Source organism: Bubalus bubalis, chromosome X (assembly GCF_019923935.1).
Source record: "Bubalus bubalis isolate 160015118507 breed Murrah chromosome X, NDDB_SH_1, whole genome shotgun sequence".
Taxonomy (NCBI): Eukaryota; Metazoa; Chordata; class Mammalia; order Artiodactyla; family Bovidae; genus Bubalus; species Bubalus bubalis.
In genome coordinates this window covers 57927866-57935393 of record NC_059181.1, presented here as the reverse complement: position 1 = coordinate 57935393, position 7528 = coordinate 57927866, and the positions used below count along the sequence as shown (strand labels likewise).

The following is a 7528-nucleotide window of genomic DNA, read 5'->3' as shown; positions in this document are numbered from 1 at the left end:
TTCCTAAGGCCCACCTGACTTCACAGTCCAGGGTATCTGGCTCTAGGTGAGTGACCACAACACCATGGGTCATTGACTGATATCTGGGTCACTGATTTTTTTTTTGTATAGTTTTTCTGTGTATTCTTTCCACCTCTTCTTAATATTTTTCTGCTTCTGTTAATCCCATACCCAACTTCCAGATGTAGAAGCTAGATTTTGAAAATGCAGAGGAACCAGAGATCAAATTGCCAACGTCCGATGGATCACAGAAAAAGCCAGTGAATTCCAGAAATGCATATACTTCTGCTTCATTGACTACACTAAAGCCTTTGGCTGTGTGGATCACAACAAACTGGGGAAAATTCTGAAAGAGATGGGAATACCAGACCACCTTACCTGTGTTGGGGATTTTCTCCCCAGGACTTGGAAGCAACGAACCTGAAAGAAGGACACTTGGACAGTCTCTTGCAAGGACTGACAAGTTTATTTCTGCAGTCAAGATTTTTTTATAGAAGCAGGAACAAAGAGCTTAAAGTATATGGTCAGCAGAGTGCATACGGAGTTAACACATAATCAGTAAAAACATTTTAAGGACAGCGCGCTCTAAATGACTCATGGGCTTATCCCACAACCCGCTTTCACAAGTAACATCCCTATTAACTCTTGGCGCCGAGCATAACCCAAGGCAGGAGATGTTTTTCTGTCCGCAGTGCAAAGCCGGGTATTTCTGGCCCTTCGCCATTTTCCTAAGGACTTTCTCCATTTACGGCTATTTTGCACTACGCTTCCCAACATATCCTCCTTTTGTTTTTAAATTAAGCACGGCGGCTGCTAGTTGGACTCCATTGTGGGAAGCATGGAGTCTTGAGTAGAGACTTCTGTATCCCATAATCAAGGACAAAAAGAGCAGGGTGATTAATACATATATAAAAATATTGCTTCCTGAAAGCCAAGCTCTAGGGTCTAGAGACGATAGGGTTTTGGTTAAAGTATCATAGAATTGAGTGCTATACAATTCTCTAGGTACCCTAACTTGAAAATTAGCAACTTGTTGTTTCAACAAATTGATGTCTAAACTTCAGTTATTTGTGAGATCCTGCAAATGCGCCTTAACCTTATTCCAAGGATATTCAGTGCTATTATAGGGCATGTTAGTCAGACAAAAAGAAGTAAAATTCCAGTGACAATGTATATGTGTTTGGAAAGCCAGTTGCTGCACTTGATCTCCTAAGTGGATAACCACAGTTTGTAACTCATTAATTCTTGTTTGTAATTGCTGATCTATTTGAGCTTGTCAAGTCCAAAGATCATGAGAGTCTTTGTGCCAAGCAGTGATAAAATCATGATTTTGTATAGAATTATGTAAAGCCATACCGGACAAAGTTCCTACAGTCACAGTGGAGATAAGGCTTAAGATGCCTGCAATAATCCACCCAATGATGCGCTTAGATAACCTAAGCCTAGTTTTCAACAATACAGAAAGAAATATAGAATCAGTCCAAGGCTCAATTAAGTTTACGGGAAGCCATAACTCAGATCTTTGTTTAACTAGGGCAATTCTAGCATTGTGATATGAAATGGTGTGATTAAGGCAGGTATACAATGCACATGCAGTACAATTGACAATCTTGGCTGATAAGTCAATATCAAAATGCCCTACAATAAACAAGTATGGAAGGTGAACACACAATTGAATATAGCCAGTACTATTGTATAGGAAGGTAAAATTAGAAGGACGAAACACACCCATAGTCTCATAAACACTAGCAAAGTGCTCTAAGGCTGCTGGAATTTTCCAAATGTGCCAGTGCTCTGGCCCCACAATGGGGACGACAATCCTGGGTTGTGGGGGTGTTAAGCCCCCGTTATACCAATTCAGCAATATGTCCTTATCAGTCCAGAAATTTGTCTTAGATTTATGAAAGCCTCCAATGCTTGATCTATTAAACCAGGAGCAGTTATGATGTTCCTCTTGCTCTTCAGTGTCTGCTCAGCCTGACGAGTCATGTTTTTTCACTTGAGCCCATGTTGGGTAAGGATTCAGACGATGGCATTTCCTCATTGGCTCCTCCAGGGTCACTGATGAGACCCTTCACGTCAACTTCGTCACTTCCCAAGGGAGTCTGGTCTTGGGGTCCTTCTCGGCAGCGGACATGGCGAAGGGGAACCCAGATTTCCTCTCCATCTGCAATGACAAGACCATAACACTTGCCTAGGAGTCGTAAGATTCCTGGCAGCCACTGATTAAATTGCTTATACCATATTGTCTAATTTGCTGTTTTTGTCTTCTGTAAAATGTCTATCTGCACGAGTGTCAGAATTATTTTTTTTTTTTTAATTTTATTTTATTTTTAAACTTTACATAACTGTATTAGATTTGCCAAATATCAAAATGAATCCGCCACAGGTTTACATGTGTTAAGTTTAAGTGAAAGGGAAGTCGCTCAGTCGTGTCCGACTCTTAGCGACCCCATGGACTGCAGCCTACCAGGCTCCTCTAGTTAAAGATAATAGTAATTGAGGGTTCATGGGATAAGAAATGTATCTCCTCTTCCATATTCCCCCTTTCTGTTTTAATAAATGAGTTTTAGGGTGCGGTGGGCTCTTTCAATAATGGCTTGACCTTGAGGATTGTAGGGTATTCCTGTAATGTGTGTTATGTTCCATTCTGATAAAAATGAACGAAATGAATGTGAGGTGAGTGTAGGTCCATTGTCTGTTTTCAAGACAGAAGGAATCCGCATAACGGGGAAGGTGAGTAAGAGTGCGGAAATGGTGTGTTTGTTGAATTCTGAAGAGACAGGTACTGCCCAGATAAAGCCTGAAAATGTATCAAGTGAGACAAAGAGCAAAGAAAACTTTCTTAAGGAGCAGTGAGTGAAATCAGATTGCTAAAGGGAATTAGGTTGTTGCCCCCGGGGATTAACTCCTGAAATCGTAGTTCGTAAGTGCAGAGGGTCACAGACATCACAGGTTTTAATAATATGTCGTGTTTCAGTGAGAGGAATATGGTATTTAGAGTGCAATCTGTTAGCATTGGTATGAAGATTAGCATGTTCATCATTGGCAGATGTAAAAATGGGAGCTATGAGCCTGTCAACAGCATCATTTTTTGTGACCAGAGGGCCAGGTAAACCTGAATGAGCATGTATATGTGCAATAAATAAAGTTCCGTACATGAACGAATTAAAGTTTGAGCCTGTGAAAAGAGAGTATATAATTCTTCATCTAGGTTGTATAAAAAGGCGGTAACAAAATCAGGAAAAAGGGAAGCAAGGTATTTGGAATCAGTATATACGTTGAAGGATAATGGTTGAAGTGACAAAAGAGCATATAAAGCATACAATTCAACTCTTTGTATTGAAGAATAGGTAGTGGGTAATTTCTCTTTGATATCAGGGCCGACAATCCCTGCTATGCCTTTCTTGTTGCCATCAATGAAATAGGTGGGTGCATTGGAAATAGGCTGGGATGCAATGATATTAGTTATAATGAACTTAGTACATTGTAGAAAGTCCCATAATTTTCTTTTTGGCAAATGAAATGAGATAACATTTTGAAAATCATTTAATGCCATTTGCATGGTCAGGTTATACTGTAAGGCAATTTGCAATTCCTTTTTTGTCAAGGGAACGTGTATTGCATATGGATCAAATCCAGTCAAAGTTTGTACATGGCTTCTTCCTGACACAATTAAGTGCTCTATTTTCTCAATATATGATACAGTTTTTTTAGATTGTTTAGTGTGTAAATATACCCATTCTATTGGGCTATGCTGAGCTATAATTGTAGTGGGCGAATGTTCAGTAGGGAATATATATAAAGAAACTGGTTGATCATAATCTAGCTGAGTTGAAAAAGATTGTTGAATGTGTTTCTCCATTAAGGCCAGTTCTTCTTTGGCCTCTTTTGTTAGTTGCCTAGGGCTATTAGGGTCAGGGGATCCCTCTAAAAATTTAAATAGATTTTGTAAGGCATAGGTGGGGATGCCAACAGATGGCCGTAGCCAATTAATATCTCCTAGCAATTTTTGAAAATCATTCAGCATGCATAGAGATTGCACAGAAATTTGAGTTTTTTGAGGTTTGATTTTAGATTCTTCCATAACATGTCTTACATAATTAAAAGGTGCTTTCCATTGAATTTTATCTGGTGCTACAAGCAAGCCATGATTTTGAAAAGTCATAGTAACTTCATTATATAACTGTTGTAAACAGAGTTCAGATTCCATAGAGAGAAATATATCATCCATATAATGAATTATAAATGCAGTAGGATACTTGTCTCTAATGGGTTGTAATAAGACAGATATGAGATATTGGTAAATGGTAGGGGAGTTCATCATTCCCTGAGGTAGCACCTTCCATTGGAATCTTTTAACAGGAGCCATGTGATTTATAGAAGGAACTGAAAAGGTTCATTTAAAGAAACTGTGGTTTTCGTTTGTTGAAGAAAATTTTGTACCCATAAATTGATAGGGATATTGGTAATATATGGTTTAAGATAAGCTACAATTTGATCAGGGTCATACACTTGTAAATAGGATGCACTGATAAAAGTTTGTGTGGCATCAGTTTTATCCATTCCTAATAGTCTAGAAGGAGCCACAACATTACCCCAATCGAGGGGCCATTCTGCAGCTCTAATGATTGAAATGTTAGCTCCGGTATCTAACATGCCTGTGAAATTCTTTCCCCGTATGCGTAAAGTAAGCATGGGTTTCTGATGTTCCTTTAATAAGGTGGATAGTGTAGCAGTAAGGTTGGTATTGCCAAAGCTTCCCTGCCAAACTTTATCAGATGCCTTCATTGGTTTGACATATGGCAAGAGTAATAATTGTGCAAAATGTTCCCCTTTTTTGTAAGTATGCATTTCCCGTTTTCACAACATTTACCATAACATGTATTTCCCCTTCATAATCTTCATCCATAACACCAGTCAATACCACTAAACCTCTCATTGTGCAGCTACTACGTCCCAAAATCAGTCCCATTGTCCCGGGTGGAATTGGGCCATAATATTCAGTGGGAATTGTGTGGGGGTTGTATAATTCTATTAGTTCCATATCATAAGGACTAGGTGCGAGCACTCTTAGATGTAGCTGCTTGTAGCGTCATAATATTAGGTCCTCCTTTTGTAGTGGGGCTAGAGGATGGCCCCTTTAATAGCTTCCTTGTTGTTTTTGTTGTGCACCGGGGTTCAAGGTGTTTCCATCCTTATCAAATTTAGAATGACATTCATTCAGCCAATGGAACCCCCTTTTACATCTTGGACATGCTCCTGGGGGTCTCTTCTTATTAGAAGTAATATTATTTTTTTCCAGCCTGTGTTGGCATGTGACATTGTTTTTTCATATGGCCAGACTTCCCACGGTTAAAACATTTGGCATTAGCAGCTTTCTGTACATTAAAGGTTTCCAATGTTGCCAATTTTGCTCTATGGGACATAGATCCGATGTCCCTACATGCTTTCAAATATTCCATAAGAGAGCCAGTCTCTCGAATTGGTCTGAGCACAGATCGACAGTCCTCATTAGCATGTTCAAAAGCAAGTTGTTTTAAAATAATATTTTGTAAAGTCACATCCTTAATAGGTTTCTTGATTGCATCCTTTAATTTTCCTATAAATTGAGAATATTCCTCTTCATGTCCTCAAATAATCTTAACAAATGAACCATCAGAGTTAGTGCTATCAGCCTTTGCTTATGCCCTGCAGGCAGTTTCTTTAATGAAATGTAACATCTGAGGGGTAATATTAGCTAATTGCGCAATTGTATCGGCCATGGCTCTTGTTCCAGTGAGTATATCATAGGTTAAATTGGCAGGGTTACCATGAGATTGCTGGTCAATCATCAGCTGTTGGGCCTCATCATTAATCCATATTTGCCATTGCAGTAATTGTTGAGGATTTAAAATCATCTTTTCTATTTGAAAAAAAATCATATGGCATCCAGTGGCCAGCCCATCCTCCGAGAAATTCTATACAGTAAGGAGAAGTAGGTCCATACAGAGTGCATGCTTTCTTAAAGCTAGACAACATGCCAAAATCTAGATTAGCCCAAGTATTTTGGTCTTGGGCAGGTTGATTAAATTGCATTGGGAAAGCAAAAGTGCAAGCAGGTGTCTCCTGAGGAGGAGTGAAATGATTAGTATGAGCAAAGTTAGCAATTGCTGTTACAGGCGGAGCAGAAGGAAAAACCTCAGATTTGGGTTGTCCGTTGAATGGAATGACTTCCGTTCTAAGTGGCTTCAGTTTTGACATATCCTGTATATATATATATATATATATATATATATATATATATATATATATATGTCTCTAAGTTGTTTTTCTAAGGATTGTGTCTGATTAAGCATAACATTCTTATATTTCAAAGCACCTTGCATATCTTATTCCTTAAGCTCATATTCATGTAAAGATCAAATAGTTTTTACTTCCAAATCAACGTTATGCCCTTCAATTTGTTCTATGATAGCCCGTATGAGTGACCATGTAACCCTTGCCGATATGCTCGCAAAATATTATTTTTAACCCTTTTCTATATGTCTAGATTGAGTGTCCCCTCTTCTGGGAACCATGAATTGTTCCAGTAAAATATGATAGCAGTCGTTCAACTGATCTCTTGAAACATCAACACCGTTTTGTTTCAAAAAATGATGCATTATAGAAATGAAAGGAATTTTACTGCTATGTTGTCCCATCCTGCTTACCTCTTTCTGCAGGGGCTCGTCACTTTGTTCAGCCTTCCTCTCAAGTTCCTGTTCGTGGCGCCACTTGTTGGGGATTTTCTCCCTGGGACTTGGAAGCGAAGAACCTGAAAGAAGGACACTTGGACAGTCTCTTGCAAGGACTGACAAGTTTATTTCTGCAGTCAAGCTTTTTTATAGAAGCAGGAACAAAGAGCTTAAAGTATATGGTCAGCAGAGCGCATACAGAGTTAACACATAATCAGTATAAACATTTCAAGGACAGCGCGCTCTAAATGACTCATGGGCTTATCCCACGACCTGCTTTCACAAGTAACATCCCTATTAACTCTTGGCACCGAGCATAACCCAAGGCAGGAGATGTTTTTCTGTCCGCAGTACAAAGCCAGGTATTTCTGGCCCTTCACCATTTTCCCAAGGACTTTCTCCTTTTACGGCTATTTTGCACTACGCTTCCCAACAACCTGCCTCTTGAGAAACTGGCTACAGCTGGGACCTGACACAGAACAACAGACTGGTTCAAAATTGGGAAAGGAGTACATCAAGGTTATATACTGTCACCCAGCTTATTTAAACTCTATGCAGAGTACATTATGCAAAATGCTGGGTTGGATGAAGCTCAAGCCAGAATTAAGATTTCCGGGAGAAATAGCAATAACCTCAGATATGCAGATGACACCACCCTAATGGCAGTTTATTTTATGCAGGTCTTTTCCTTCTCGTGTTGTTCTTGCATAGAGAAAGAAGTTCCTTTAGTGTTTGTTGTAAATCTAGTTTGGTGGTGGTGAATTCTCCTAACTTTTGCTTGTCTGTAAAGCTTTAGATTTCTCCATCAAATC

The 7528-nt window shown here is 39.1% G+C and overlaps 1 long non-coding RNA gene across 1 annotated transcript; it reads right to left on the bottom strand.

The window, feature by feature from the left end:
* Positions 1-447: 447 nt before the first annotated feature.
* On the bottom strand, positions 448-6947 carry LOC112582101. The gene is made up of 2 exons (XR_003106683.3): positions 6693-6947; positions 448-2167 (listed from the first exon to the last, which is right to left on the bottom strand). It is a non-coding gene; the product is annotated as an uncharacterized LOC112582101 (long non-coding RNA).
* Positions 6948-7528: the final 581 nt, after the last annotated feature.